Genomic DNA, 15,577 nt, shown 5'->3' with positions numbered 1-15,577 from the left:
GCGCGTGTTTAGCGTGCGCTAAAAAGCCTAGCGCACCTTTGTAAAAGAAGGGGGTATGTCTTTCCTCTGTTAGATTTCTCCACTTTCAACTGTATAATCCAGGGGGCAATTCTCAGTCACTGCTGTAGGTAAACACCGTCCCTAAATGAGTAAAAAGAGATAAATTTAAAAGGGCTATTTGCATTTGAGACGAGCAAAATGTGGTACTTAAAAATTAATTTTTCAAATCTCATTTTACAAAGCCAGGATATGCATGTCAAAAACCCAAGTGCATGCAAATAGAAAAGGGTATGGTTAGGGCATATTCTGGGTAAAACTAGGGCAGTGGTCGCCAACCTTTTTCATGTAAAAGGTCGCTGTGTGAATAAGCTCTGAGGACCACCCAAAAATTTCAAGCTTACACATATTACTAATTTTTTAAACCGCTTGGACCTGCTTGCTCAGATGGAGTATTAAACATTAACAATTAATACTAATTTGATTCTACAACAGTATTCTTCAACCACCGGTCCATGGACCAGTGCCGGTCCACAGAAATTTCCTGCCGGTCCACAGGGCCAGCACGTGTATCAGGCCCAAAACAGTGTTCTTCAACCGCCGGTCCACGGTGCGATCGATGTGGCGTTATCTTCGAGCCAGCTCCCTCTTCCTAACTGATTCAGTGCACAAAGCCACGGGCAGTGGCTCCTACGGGCATCCTGCGCCTGAACCGGAAACCTTCTCTCTGATGTTGCAACGTCAGAGGGGGAAGGCTTCCAGATGAGGCACGGGAAGTGCAAGGTGCAATTAGTACTCTTATGGGGGCGGGGTCTGGCCCACGACTTAGCCCAGTGTTCTTCAACCGCCAGTCCATGGACCGATGCCGGTCCACAAAATAATTCTTTTATTTTTGCCGGTCCATAGGTGTAAAAAGGTTGAAAAACACTGTTCTACAACACTTGAAGTATATATTTTAAAAACTCACTTTATTTTGGATTGTCAACAGTAGGAAATTCCATAAATTAGACATCTGAGTAACATATGATACTTAAATACTTTGATGCATTTGCTGATACTTAGGGGTCATATTGGACCTTTTTGACCACATGTACAAAATGTTATTAAGAAAACGTATTTCAGGTTACAAATGTTAAGTAAGCTTCTATCGTATTTGCCTAAGTTTGATTTTAGAAATGTGGTCTAATCTATTATAATTGCAGGGTTAGACTATTGTAACATTGGGGTTGCCAGCAACATGCATGTGAGCTTTGCAAGTGGCACAGAACTCCATAATACGTTTGATATGTGGGATTAGCAGACTTGAGCACATTACTAAATGCTTTATAGCCATGTATTGGTTATCTATAGAGTTTCGTGTCAAGTATAAATTGTTAGTAATGGTTTATTTGCACCTTAATTGAATATCGCCCAACTACTTATAAGATTGTTTGATGCCTTATGTACCTTCAAGAACCCTGTGTTCCTCAGCTCAATCTGGACTGGTTGTTCCTACTCAGAAATGTTTACACTATGAACCTATAAGGAAAAGTGTGTTTTCATGTGCTGGGCAAAGTAAAGGGAACAGAAACCCCACATAACATCCAACAAAAAAGAGAACAAGTGGGGAATGGGATAGAACATGTCAATCTTAGGACAAACAATCTTTTATTTCATATAAATTTAATACATGAATAATAAACACGAAGAGAAACACATGTATAAAAGTCCTATGAATGTGATGTCCTTATATTGGAATGATCCAGCTGATGACCTGACACGTGTTTCGGTCCCCAGATGGAGGCCTGCCTCAGGGGTGTGTATATAGGTCCACTAGGTGTCACTCCAGTGCTGGGAATACAAACTTGTAAAAAATCTTTTTTTTTTTTTTATATAATCTTTATTCATTTTCTTTTGTTACAACAAGTGTTTCATATAAACTTATTAGATACTTAAATACATACACTTGATATACATACTTATCATCATCAAGTTTAAGTTTTTTTAGAAAATTAATGTTATACAATTTTTATAATATTATGCAGTAAATCTAAATTTATATAATTTCTTTTGAATGTAGAATTCCCCCTCCCTCCCTCCCAATCAATCAATAATATTTAAAAACAACTTTATTGTAAATTCATTCAACATTGATATAGTGTGTAAAAAATAAAATCCCATTTCATTCCCTTCTAATCAATTTTAACTTGGGAAAATTTAATCATTCATTACAAAATTCTGTTAATGGTCTCCATATCTTTTGAAATTTATTAATATATCCTTTTTGTGTTGCTATGGTAAGCTCCATTTTATATATATGACAAACAGAATTCCACCAGAAAGTGTAATTTAATTTGTCATGATTTTTCCAATTCAATGTGATTTGTTGTATTGCTATTCCAGTTAAAATAAATAAAAGTTTGTTATTATTTGATGTTATTTGACTTTTTGTTCTCATTGTTGTTCCAAATAATATAGTATCATATGTCAAGGCTACTGGGTTTTCTAACATCCTATTTATTTGAGGCCAAATTGATTTCCAGAATGTTAAGATGAATGGACAAAAGAATAGAAGATGGTCTAATGTCCCAATTTCAACATGACAGTGCCAGCATCTATTAGATTTAGAGTTATCAATTCTATGTAAACGTGTAGGGGTCCATAAAGCTCTATGTAAAAGAAAAAACCAAGTTTGTCTCATAGATGCTGACACCGTACATTTTATCCTCCAAGACCAAAGTCGTGGCCATTGAGATGCACTAATTTGGTGCTTTATCTCAATGCTCCAAATGTCTCTAAGACCATTTTTTGGTTTTTTATTTATATACCCGGATATTAATTTATACCACTGTGCAGCTTCATGTCCTATTGAATTTATCTGGAAACACAAGAATTCCAAGCTATGATAATTAGTAAGATTTTTCCATTCAGGGAACCCTTCCTGAATGGATTGCTTCAATTGCAACCATCTAAAATATTGTGTTTTATTAAGATCAAATTTATGTTGCAATTGTGAAAACTCCAGCATTTTACCATTTTTTATTATGTCGTCTAGAATACGAATACCTGCTATTATCCAGTTTTTCCAGATTATTTTGAAACCGCCTATTTTGATCTTGGGGTTTAACCAAATTGTTTGAGTTGTTGATTTATTAATTGGAATAGGAGTTAGATTACTTATATATCTTAAAGTTTTCCATGTATCCATGAATATTTTATGTTCTTTGTATAGCCTTGGCATTTTGACACTAACTACATGACTAAGACGTAATGGAAACATAAGTCTCCATTCTAGCCAAAACCAATCTGGGATATTTACAGTGGGTTCTGGGAGGATCCAATACATACCTTGACGTAAAATATAGGCTTGATGATACCTATAAAAGTTGGGAAAATTTACCCCTCCCTCCGCAATTGGTCTTTGCAATGTCACTAATGCAATTCTGGGGTTTTTCCCAAGCCAAATAAATTTTGTTAATATCTTATTTAATTTTTTATAAAAAGAATTTTGGAAGAAAACTGGTATCATTCCCATTTGGTAACAAACTACAGGCAATATCATCATTTTAACAGTTTGTATTCTTCCCCACCATGATAAGTGTAAGGGGTTCCATTGCTCACACATCTCTGTCACTTTTTGTAATAAATTTTTTTCATTAATTTTCATTGTATCTTCCAAATTTTTTGTAATCCAAATTCCAAGGTATTTAATAGCATCTTCCTTCCAAACAAAAGAAAATGAATTAAATAAACTTTTTGTACAATGTATATTTAATGGAAGTATTTCTGATTTATTCCAGTTTATTTTATATCCTGAAAATTTTCCGAATTTTTCTATTAGTTCAAGTAGATATGGAATGGTAGTTTCTGGATTCTTCAAATATAATAGTAAATCATCAGCATAAGCTGATATTTTATATTCTTTATCTGAATGATTTATACCTTGTATCTCCTTTACTTGTTGGATTGCTAATATTAAGGGTTCTAAAACTATATCAAACAGTAAAGGAGACAAAGGACAACCTTGTCTAACTCCTCTTTGTAGATTGAATTTTTCTGAAAACATATTATTAATGTATAATCTAGCAGAAGGGGAGCTATATAATGTTTGTATCATTTGTGTGAATCCAGGACCTATACCAAACCATTCCATTGCTTGATACATAAATGTCCATTCTATTCTATCAAAAGCCTTTTCTGCATCTAAAGAAGCAGCAAAAGTAGGCTCGTTCATTTTCTTTGTTAAGTATAATATATGGAATGCTAGTCTAGTGTTATGAGATGAATGTCTTTGAGCAACAAATCCTGTTTGAGACATACTTATAATATGTGGGAGAGCTTTAGCCAATCTTAACGCAAGGATTTTTGCTAATAATTTTCCATCTACATTTATTAAAGAAATTGGTCTATAGTTCGACACCAAAGTGGGATCTTTATTTGGCTTTGGCAAAACTATTGTTAATGATTCAGCCATAGTGCCATTTGTACAACCTTTATTAAGTTGATATTGAAAAAGATTTAATAAATAGGGTAATAAAAAGTTTTGAAATGTTTTATAAAATTCAACTGTATAACCATCCCCACCTGGAGCGGATCCAACTCTAAGGGATTTCAAAGCTGTTTCTAATTCTTTTAGTGATATTGGTTCTTCCATACTTCGTTTTATATGTTCAGGAACTTTTGGACCCTTTAATAATTTCAAGAATTCTAAACCTTCTTTTTCTTTATTTAAATAAGTCTCGGAAGAATAAAGAGATTTATAGAATTTTAGAAATTGTTTTAAGATTGGTTCAATTTGTGTAAGTGTTTCACCATTTTCATCTTTTATAGCAATTATTTTTGTTTTCTTTTTTTTCACTTTTAGATAATTTGCCAATATTCTTCCCGACTTATTTGAGTTTCCATAATACAATGCCTGCTGTGCAAATAAATCTTTCCTTATCATTTTTGATGATATTTCATTGTATTTACCTTTGAGTTTTAATAGTTCTTGTTGTATAGAATATTCCCATTTTTCTATTAGTTTTAATTCTAAATTTTTAATTTCTTTTTCTAAATTAGCATATTGTTTTCTATTTTGTTTGTTAAGATAAGCCGAATAAGAAATGATTTGTCCCCTTATTGATGCTTTAAATGCATCCCATAATGTTTCTCTAGAGATCTCATCTTTATCATTCACTTGAAAAAAATCTTTCATTTTTATTTGAAAATTTTCACGAAATATTGGATCAGCAAGCAATGTATTATCAAACTTCCATATTGGTCTATTTGTATTTTGATCTGTGATCTTAATTTCTATCCATACCCCACCATGATCAGATAAAATAATTGGATCAATGGCAGCTTTTGTTACTTGATGTGCTAGGTGTTTTGATATAAAAATATAATCTATTCTTGAAAAGGAATTGTGAACATGAGAACAGAATGAAAATTCCCGTCCATTAAAATGAAGTATTCGCCAAATATCTATTAAATCACAAGTTTGTATTAAATTATCTAATCCCATTGATTTCATATATCTACTTGGGTTTTTGTCCAATAGAGGATCCATAACAGCATTAAAATCCCCAGCTACTATTAGATTTGAAGTAGCCAGTGGCAATATCAATTGTTGAAGAGTTTTAAAAAATTCATTTTGGTTCGAATTAGGGGCGTATATATTAAACAACGTCATGGTAGTATTTCCCATATTCATTTCCACAATTATCCATCTTCCATTAATATCTGTTGCCTTTAATTTGAATGTAGCAGTACATTTTTTATTTACCAGAATAGCAACACCTGCTTTTTTCCTTGTAGCTGGTGAGAAAAAACAATGTTTGACCCAACCTCCTTGTAATTTACTAGATTCAATATTTGAGAGGTGGGTCTCTTGTATAAAGCATAAATCCGCGTTTTGTCTTTTTAAAAATAATAGAGCTTTTTTCCTTTTTATCATATGATTTAGACCATTAACATTTAAGGATATTATTTTAAGATCCATTTATGCATTTTTGATATATTTTCCTTAAAATTATATGAATTGGTTTTCTTAATTTTTTTTTCCCAATTTTTAAATATTTTAGAATATACCCTTTTCCTTTTTTTTCCCATTCTCCATTATATTTCCCCCTTCCCTTCCCTTCCCTCCCTTCCCTCCCCATTTTAATATGACCACTTGGATACGCATTTTGAGGTTAGGTGTATATAACTCCTACAAGCTATTAAAATATTTAACTATATTTACTACAATTATTATTTATTTTATTTTTTATTTTTTATTTTTTTTTTTTTTAATTATATTTTCCCTTTAGAGGTGTTTTAATTTATTATAAATTCCCAATGTATAATTTATTTTTTGAGTTTATTATTATATTTTGGTTTGTATTGTATAATAAAGTAATTGTTTTTTAACAGTAATTTCTAAGTGGTGTCTAGAAATGTTTTCATTTTTAAATATTAAGTTTAAATTATTTTCTTTCCCCTTTCTTTAAGGAAATTATTACATATGACAACATTGTATACCACAAATTCAGTTAGATATGAATTAATTTAAAATAATGAATATTATAATTCAAATATTATAACTTATATTTTTAAGTCTTAGGTATATGTTTGAAGGCAGTCACAAAGGATGAACAGATTTCTCCACAGTCCAACCTTCAGGAGATTATCTTTTCCTTTCAAAATAGTTATTAGTATTATTCGATAATAAGTTCTTGTTTATGAGGTCATTGGCTGTTCATATTGATCGAGGAAATCTTGAAGTTTTGTAGGATCTAAAAAATTTTGAGTCTTGTTAGCAATGGTAATTTTCATTACTGCTGGATAAAGAAGGCCATATCTAGCCCCTAGAGCTCGCAGTTGGGGTCTCATGTCCAGGAATTGTTTTCTTCGTAGTGCAGTCTCTTTTGCAAAGTCAGGAACTATGTGGATTCTTGCATCCTGACATTTGAGGTTTTTGTTTTCCTTTGCTAGTTGGCAGATTTCTACTGCTTGTTGGTGTCTCAATAGTTTGAATATTAAAGTTCTTGGTCTTGATTGAAGGTTTTTATTCTGTGTTGGTATTCTGTGTGCTCTTTCTATTTCTAATGCAGTTTTGAATTTTAAAGGTAGTATTTTAGGTAGAAATTGTTCCAGGAATGTTATAGGGTCATTTTTTTCTACCCCTTCCGGAATTCCGATGATCCTTAAATTATTTCTTCTTTCTCGATTTCTGCTGTCTTCCAAGTCTCTTTTAATTTCTTCAACTTCTTTCCATATTATTTTAGATTTTCTCATGTCTGTATTCAGTTGTTCTGTATTGTTTTCTATGTCATTTATTTTATTTTCAACTATATCCACTCTTTTGGTGAGAATTGCAGCATCTTCAATTGCTTTTTTTAATTTTTTATTGCTGTCTAATACTATTTCTTTAATTTGTCTCAACTCTTCCATGACGTCAGGGGTTTCATCTGATGGTAACGGAACTTTTGAGGGTGTGTTATTTGGCTCTGGTTTTGATCTTTTATTGCTGCTACCAATACCGGAACCACTTGCTTCTGAATCATTTTTGTTTTGTTGTTTTTTAGATGTCATCTTTTGTTATTCTTTTCTTCTCTTTATCTCAGCTTATATTTACTGTCTCTTTGTATCAGTTTCAATATTTTGCCGCTTTTCTCTTTTCTTTTGAGTCTTCAATTTATGTTTTTACAATTTTGCTATATCAATTTTATAAAGAAAATAATGGTGATTTTCTATCAGGATTTGTTTCTATTTTTTAAAATAGACAAAAATTTTTTTTTTTTTTCCTTTTTCTTTTTCAGCCTTTTTCTTTTCTTAGTTTTCTGTCTCAATCTTGTATTTAGAACAGACTCAAGACTTTTATTTCAGTATTCTTAGAGCAACTGTCAGTTATTTGTCTCTAGTTCTATTGCTGTGAGTAAAAAAATGTCAGTAGTCCTTCTCTCTATTTCTCTTCTTTCATGCCTTATCTCAGCCTCTATGAAGGCAATAACACTCAAATTAACAGCGTTTTTTCCCCTTAGGTTTTTTTTTTTTTTATGGCTGGTCAATCTTTTATATGTTTATTTTACTAATTCTGTTAGTCACTTTACATCAGCGCTGAAAAAGATTGATAATCCTTTTTTTTTAGCTCTCCTTTTATAAGCCCAATCGCAGCCCTTACCAAGGAGAGCAATACTTTGTCTAGTATTCTTGAAGTATATGTCTTTATCAGTTTTCAGCGCCTCTCAATTATCTCGATATTACTTTTCTTCATGTTAAAAAAAAAAACCGTTACTCCTTTATTCTATAATCTTTCTCACAGCCAAAGCTTTTATATCGGATTCTGTTTCAATTTCAGCAGAGGAGGTTTATATTATATTTATATTAATCATTCACAGTGAAGTAAAGTCATATATTCTTTCGAAATTGGCAGCAAGGAAATGGCTCCAAAAAAAAAACCGTTGCCAAGTATGTTCTACAGCAAACTTCGCTTTATCACCGGCAGAAGAATGCCATTTCAAAATAGCTTATCTCCACAGCATAACAGGCACTACGGTAATCTTCTAATATACCATTTACAAATAAGAAAATTTTTATCTTTGTTGTTAGACAGCTCACCAGCAGTTTTAAACTCCGCCAAGCTCCCGTTTTTTACAACTCCCTTCTCTGGATATAAAAAACGGCACTTTTACTTTTACTTTTACTTTCGATCGTCTCTCAAACTTTCTCCGTCTTAGCCAAGGAGGTAGACCTTAATCATCACACCATCAAGATTATAGCAAATTACTTTTTTTTTGTAGTAATCTCTGCAAAATAAGCTTGTTTATACGGAGCTTCTCCTTCACCCGACCGTCATCATTCGCGTCCAAGCCACTGTAAAAAATCTTTTAAAAAATTGCTGCTACTTAAAGGTGTTAAAAAAGGGACTATATATGCAGATTATGGAATTATGCAGATTATGGAATATTTGACTCTTTGATTCCCCTTAGTGGGAATTCCTTTAGATCCTGCTATTCAAGAATTACAACAATTCACAAATTAGCATTTCCTTCTCTGAAAGGTATTAAATGCACTGGGAGGCTTAGTAAATCTTTTGCTTTTAAATTGGTGAGAATTTCGAATGGACTTCCAGATTCTCTAAGACTGGTAGATCAATTATTTTCACAATAGTTAATTTGATTTTAGCTGTCGTATAGTAATTTTAAGCAATTCAACATACTTTTTTCTAACTTTTTCCATCCATCTAATCTAACCAATTTCGGTTTTTATCCCACAGTTTTTACTTGTTATGTTTCACTTTTTCACAAACTGTAAACCGAGTCGAGCTCCTTAGGGAGTAGATTCGGTATATAAAATGAAGATTAGATTAGATTAGATTAGCCTTTCATTGTATTTTCTTTTTCCTGTTTGATTAACTTCTTATCCCAGGACAAGCAGGCAGCTATTCTTGACTGATGGGTGACGGCACCGACGGAGCCCCGGTACGGACAATTTTAGAGTGATTGCACTCTAAGAACTTAGAAAGTTCTGGTAGGCCGCACCGCGCACGCGCGAGTGCCTTCCCGCCCGACAGAGGCGCGCGGTCCCCAGTTTCTTAGTTTCCGCGGAGCTAAGAAGACGCGTCTCTCTCAACGGCTGTTGTGAGAGGATTTTTTGTGAACTTCCCGCTCGCGTAAACTTTTTGAGGAATATTATTTCCTTTCCTTTTTTCTTTATTTTCTTTCTTAAAAAAAAAAAAAAAACAAACTTTTTGTTTTTTTGCCTGTTTTTCGGCCTTGCCCCGGCGGGGCCTTTAGCCACCATCGAGGCCTCGGCCTTCGATTTGGCTGAAGCCGTTTTTACATTCATGCCCCCCCAACCCGGCTTCAAAAAGTGCCAGCGGTGTGCACGACCAATTTCACTAACTGATCCTCATAATTGGTGTCTCCAGTGTCTTGGTCCCGACCATCGAGCGTCAACCTGCACCCGCTGTGCAACTTTAAAAAAGAGAACTCTCAAAAATCGAGAGATTCAACAAAAATTATTGTTTGGTGCCGAGATGTCTGATTCTACACCGGCACCGACTTCGGCACCGGCGCAGTCGGCACCCACATCATCGACACCACGCGATACCGCGGCGGTGTCGACTCCAGGTAAGCCGGCTAAGAAGCCTTCCCCGTTGGAGCGTCCTCCGGTCTCGATGGCAGCGAGTCCAATTCTGTCGACCTCGAGGCGCCCACGGAAGCGCTCCGCTCCAATAGAGGTGAGCCCCTCGACATCGGGGTCCTCATCCTCGGAGCGTAGAGCGGCACCGAAGGTACCATTAAAGAAAAAGACGGTACCGGTGCCTTCCCTTGAGGAGCGTATAGCTGCTGTTCTAAAGGAACAACTTAAAGAACAGCTACAGCACCTCCTACCTCCAGCCCTGGCATCGAATTTGCCGGTACCAGTCCGGTCTGAGCCACCGGTACCGATAGTGGACCGTCCTATTTTATCGACGTCCACTCTATCGGTACCGGTACAGTCGGTTTCCTCGGTCTCCATGCCGATTCTGGCGCCGGAGCCGAGAGCTCACCATCAAGCTGTACAAACTTCGGCTCCGGTGCGTACTGTAGCATCTCCCGGTACCGAATCGGGCAGGTCAGGGAAGTCTCTTCACAAGTCCCGGCATTTAGAGCCTTCCACTCCAGAGTCTCGAGACCGGAGTTCTCAGGTTCGAGACCCTGACTTATGGGGTGACTCGGAGGATCCTCTTCTTTCGGAGGGAGAATGCTCTTCTGGTGATGAGGACCCGTCTCTTTTAGAAGCCTCCTCTAAACCAGATGTATCTTCCTTTTCTTCATTTTTGAAGGAAATGTGTAATTCTCTCTCCATTCCTTTGGAGGCTGAGTCAAAGAAATCCAAGGCTTTCCTTGATGCCTTGGACTTTGACCAGCCTCCAAAGGAATACCTTAAACTCCCTCTCCATGATATATTGAGAGAGACGTTTTATAAAAATCTGGAATCTCCTTTAACTATTCCTGGAGCGCCTAAAAAGTTGGATTCCTTGTATAAAGTCATTCCTATTCCTGGGTTTGACAAGCCCCAATTAGCTCATGAGTCCCTTTTGGTTGAGTCCACTTTGAAAAAGTCCAAAGGGGCTAGTGTATATGCCTCAGTCCCTCCTGGCAGAGAGGGCAAATCTATGGACAAGTTTGGTAAAAGGCTATACCAAAATGCTATGTTAGCAAATCGATCAGGAAATTATGCATTCCATTTCTCTTTTTATCTTAAGCACTTAATACAAAATATCACTGCTTTTGAGAAATATCTTCCTGATAGGAAAAAGTCTGCTTTTCACCACACTTGTTCATCTCTTTTACAGCTTCGAAAATTCATGGTAAGATCTATCTATGATACTTTCGAGCTGACCTCCAGAGCCACGGCCATCTCAGTGGCCATGCGAAGGCTAGCCTGGCTTCGTGTTTCAGAACTGGACGTTAATCACCAGGATAGGCTAGCCAATACACCTTGCTTAGGGGATGAGCTGTTTGGAGATTCCATGGACTCCACTACCCAGAAATTATCAGCTCATGAGACCAGATGGGACACGCTTCTTAAAACTAAGAAGCCTCCACCAACTAGGCCCTTTCGTCCACAATCAACCTACCAACATAGATTTGTGGCTCGCCCTCTGCCTCAAACTGCTCAACAACCTAGGCGTCAGAGGCAACAGCGTCCAGCTGCTAGACAACCTCAGCAACAACAGCAGGTAAAATCTACTCCTGCACAAAAGTCTACTCAACCCTTTTGACTTGGTTCTCCAGAACATAGCCAGTCTTCTCCCTCCTACTCAACTTCCACAGCCTATAGGAGGACGTCTTTCTTATTTCATAAGCCGTTGGGAACTTATCACGTCAGATCAGTGGGTTCTGAACATCATCCACCACGGCTACTCTCTCAACTTTCAAACTCTACCTCCTCCAAGTCAACCAAAAGAGTCTGCTTCGCACAATCAGTCTTTCCTTCTTCTCCAGGAGGTTCAATCCCTTCTCCTTTTGAACGCCATAGAGGAGGTTCCTCTAGATCAAAAGGGACAGGGATTCTACTCCCGTTACTTTTTAGTCCCCAAAAAAACAGGAGATCTCAGACCAATTCTAGATCTCCGCGATCTCAACAAATGTTTGGTCAAAGAAAAGTTCAAAATGCTCTCTCTAGCCACTCTTTATCCTCTTCTAAATCAAGGCGACTGGCTATGTTCTCTCGATCTCAAAGAAGCGTACACTCATATACCGGTCAATCTGGCCTCCAGACAATACCTACGCTTCATGATCAATCGTTGTCATTACCAATACAAGGTGCTACCCTTCGGTCTTGCCTCCTCTCCGAGAGTATTCACCAAATGTCTGATTGTGGTGGCTGCCTTCCTGCGATCTCACCACCTTCAGGTCTTTCCTTACCTGGACGATTGGTTGATAAAGGCCAATTCATCTCAGACTGTTCTCCTGGCCACCAACCAAACCATCAGGTTTCTTCAACTTCTGGGGTTCGAGATCAATCTACCCAAATCTCATCTCATCCCCACTCAGAGACTTCAATTCATAGGAGCTGTCTTGGACACAATCCTCATGAGAGCGTTCCTGCCGTCCAATCGTCTTCAAACGCTTCACTCTCTATGTCAACAGGTGCTTCCACAGCGTTCCATCACAGCAAAGCAAATGATGATTCTCTTGGGTCACATGGCCTCCACAGTTCATGTCACGCCTCTTGCACGTCTTCACCTGCGCACTCCTCAATGGACACTAGCTACCCAGTGGTCCCAAGCGACGGATCCTTGCTCACGTCACATATCTGTGACATCATCTCTTCGTCAGTCTCTACAATGGTGGTTGGTATCCTCAAATCTGTCCAGAGGTCTTCTGTTCCATCAACCTCCTCATCAACTAGTCATCACCACCGATGCCTCCCCTTATGCATGGGGAGCTCATTTGAACGAGTTCCAAACTCAAGGTCTTTGGACTGCCCAGGAAAAGAAGCGTCACATCAATTTCCTGGAACTCAGAGCGATGTTTTATGCCCTCAAGGCCTTCCAACATCTTCTTTTTCCTCAAGTTGTCCTGTTGTGCACAGACAATCAAGTTGCGATGTACTACATCAACAAACAGGGTGGGACGGGCTCTCGCCTCTTATGCCAGGAAGCCCAAAAGATCTGGACTTGGGCCGTAAATCACCATCTATTCCTGAAAGCTATTTACATTCAGGGAGAGGAGAATTCCTTAGCGGACAAGCTCAGCAGAGTTCTCCAACCTCACGAATGGACAATAGATCCGGTAACTCTACAATCCATCTTCGCTCAATGGGGCACCCCTCAGATAGACCTCTTTGCAGCTCCGCACAATCATCAGCTGCCCCTATTCTGCTCCAGACTCTACTCACCTCACCGTCTGGCAGCGGATGCTTTTCTCCTCGATTGGTCCAATCTGTTCCTGTACGCTTTCCCTCCTCTGCCTCTCATGTTGAGAACCTTATTCAAGCTCAAGAGGGATCAAGCAACCATGATTCTGATTGCTCCGAGGTGGCCCAGGCAACATTGGTTCTCCCTTCTACTTCAACTCAGTTCCAGGGAACCTTTTCTTCTGCCTCTGTATCCTTCTCTGCTTACTCAGCATCAGGAAACTCTCCTACACCCCAACCTACAGTCTCTGCACCTGACAGCTTGGTATCTCTCGGGCTGACTTCTCATGATACACTCTTGTCTCAGCCTGTTCGTTCAATTCTGGATGCCTCCAGGAAACCGGCCACTCTTCAATGTTACCATCAGAAGTGGACACGGTTTTCTTCATGGTGTTTTCTCCATCATTATGATCCCACTTCCCTTGCAGTGGAGACATTGTTGGATTATCTCCTTTCTTTGTCAGACTCTGGCCTCAAGTCCACTTCAATCAGAGTCCATCTTAGTGCTATAGCAGCTTTTCATGAGCCAATCCATGGAAAACTCCTCTCAGCTCATCCCTTAGTGTCCAGGTTCATGCGGGGTCTTTTTAATGTGAAACCACCTCTTAAAGCCCCTCCTGTGATCTGGGATCTTAATGTAGTTCTTTCCGCTTTAATGAAGCCTCCATTTGAACCCTTGGCTACTGCTTCTTTCAAGTTTCTCACTTGGAAGGTGCTTTTTCTTATTGCTCTTACCTCTGCCAGGAGGGTCAGTGAGCTCCATGCACTAGTGTCGGATCCACCTTTTACAGTCTTTCATCATGACAAGGTGGTTCTGCGTACTCATCCAAAGTTTCTCCTGAAGGTTGTCTCTGAATTCCATCTCAACCAATCCATTGTTCTGCCTGTCTTTTTTCCAAAACCTCACTCTCATTCTGGGGAACAGGCTTTACATACTTTGGACTGTAAGAGGGCTTTGGCTTACTATTTAGACCGTACTAAGCCTCACAGATCATTCCCTCAACTCTTTCTGTCCTTTGATCCAAATAAATTGGGACGTCCTGTTTCTAAACGTACGTTGTCTAATTGGCTGGCAGCGTGCATATCATTCTGTTATGCTCAGACCGGACTGACACTGGAAGGTTCTGTCACAGCCCATAAAGTCCGAGCTATGGCAGCATCTGTAGCTTTCCTCCGATCCACGCCCATTGAGGAAATCTGCAAAGCTGCCACTTGGTCCTCAGTTCATACTTTTACATCTCATTATTGTCTGGACACATTTTCCAGACGGGATGGACACTTCGGCCAATCTGTTTTGCAAAATTTGTTTTCCTAATGGCCAACCTTCCCTCCATCCCTCTTTTATTAGCTTGGAGGTCACCCATCAGTCAAGAATAGCTGCCTGCTTGTCCTGGGATAAAGCACAGTTACTTACCGTAACAGGTGTTATCCAGGGACAGCAGGCAGATATTCTTGCGTCCCTCCCTCCTCCCCGGGTTGGCTTCTTAGCTGGCTTATCATAACTGGGGACCGCGCGCCTCTGTCGGGCGGGAAGGCACTCGCGCGTGCGCGGTGCGGCCTACCAGAACTTTCTAAGTTCTTAGAGTGCAATCACTCTAAAATTGTCCGTACCGGGGCTCCGTCGGTGCCGTCACCCATCAGTCAAGAATATCTGCCTGCTGTCCCTGGATAACACCTGTTACGGTAAGTAACTGTGCTTTATTGTTACCTGCCTTAACTCCCCCTACAATTTTTTTTGTGGTCTAAGGAAGCGTGGAAATATTATATTGTGTATTTTGCTTTTTCTTTTTTGCCTGAAATGTGATGTTTAACATTTATTTCTGCTGTATTATCTGTAGCAAGAATGTATTTTTTTTGTAAAAGTTTGCAAAATTGAATAAATAAATAAATAATAATAAAAAATCTTTAAAAAAAGACTGAGAACAAATACAAGGCTCATGGAAAAGCCCAGGCACAAAATCAACAGGGTACACAGAGGTGGGAGTTTATATTCCCAGCACTGGAGTGACACCTAGCGGACCTATATACTCACCCCTGAGGCAGGCCTCCATCTTTGGGGCTGAAACACGGACCGTGTCGGGTCATCAGCTTGGATCATTCCAATAAAAGGACATCACATTCAGAGTACATTTAAATATGTGTTTCTATTCATGTATTGAATTTATAAGAAATAAAAGATTGTTTGTCACAAGGTTGACATGTTCTATCCTACTCCCCACTCGTT

The sequence above is a fragment of the Geotrypetes seraphini genome, chromosome 2, assembly GCF_902459505.1.
Source record: "Geotrypetes seraphini chromosome 2, aGeoSer1.1, whole genome shotgun sequence".
Lineage (NCBI taxonomy): Eukaryota > Metazoa > Chordata > Amphibia > Gymnophiona > Dermophiidae > Geotrypetes > Geotrypetes seraphini.
The sequence above is the reverse complement of the archived record's forward strand: the minus strand, read 5'-3'. Positions refer to the sequence as shown.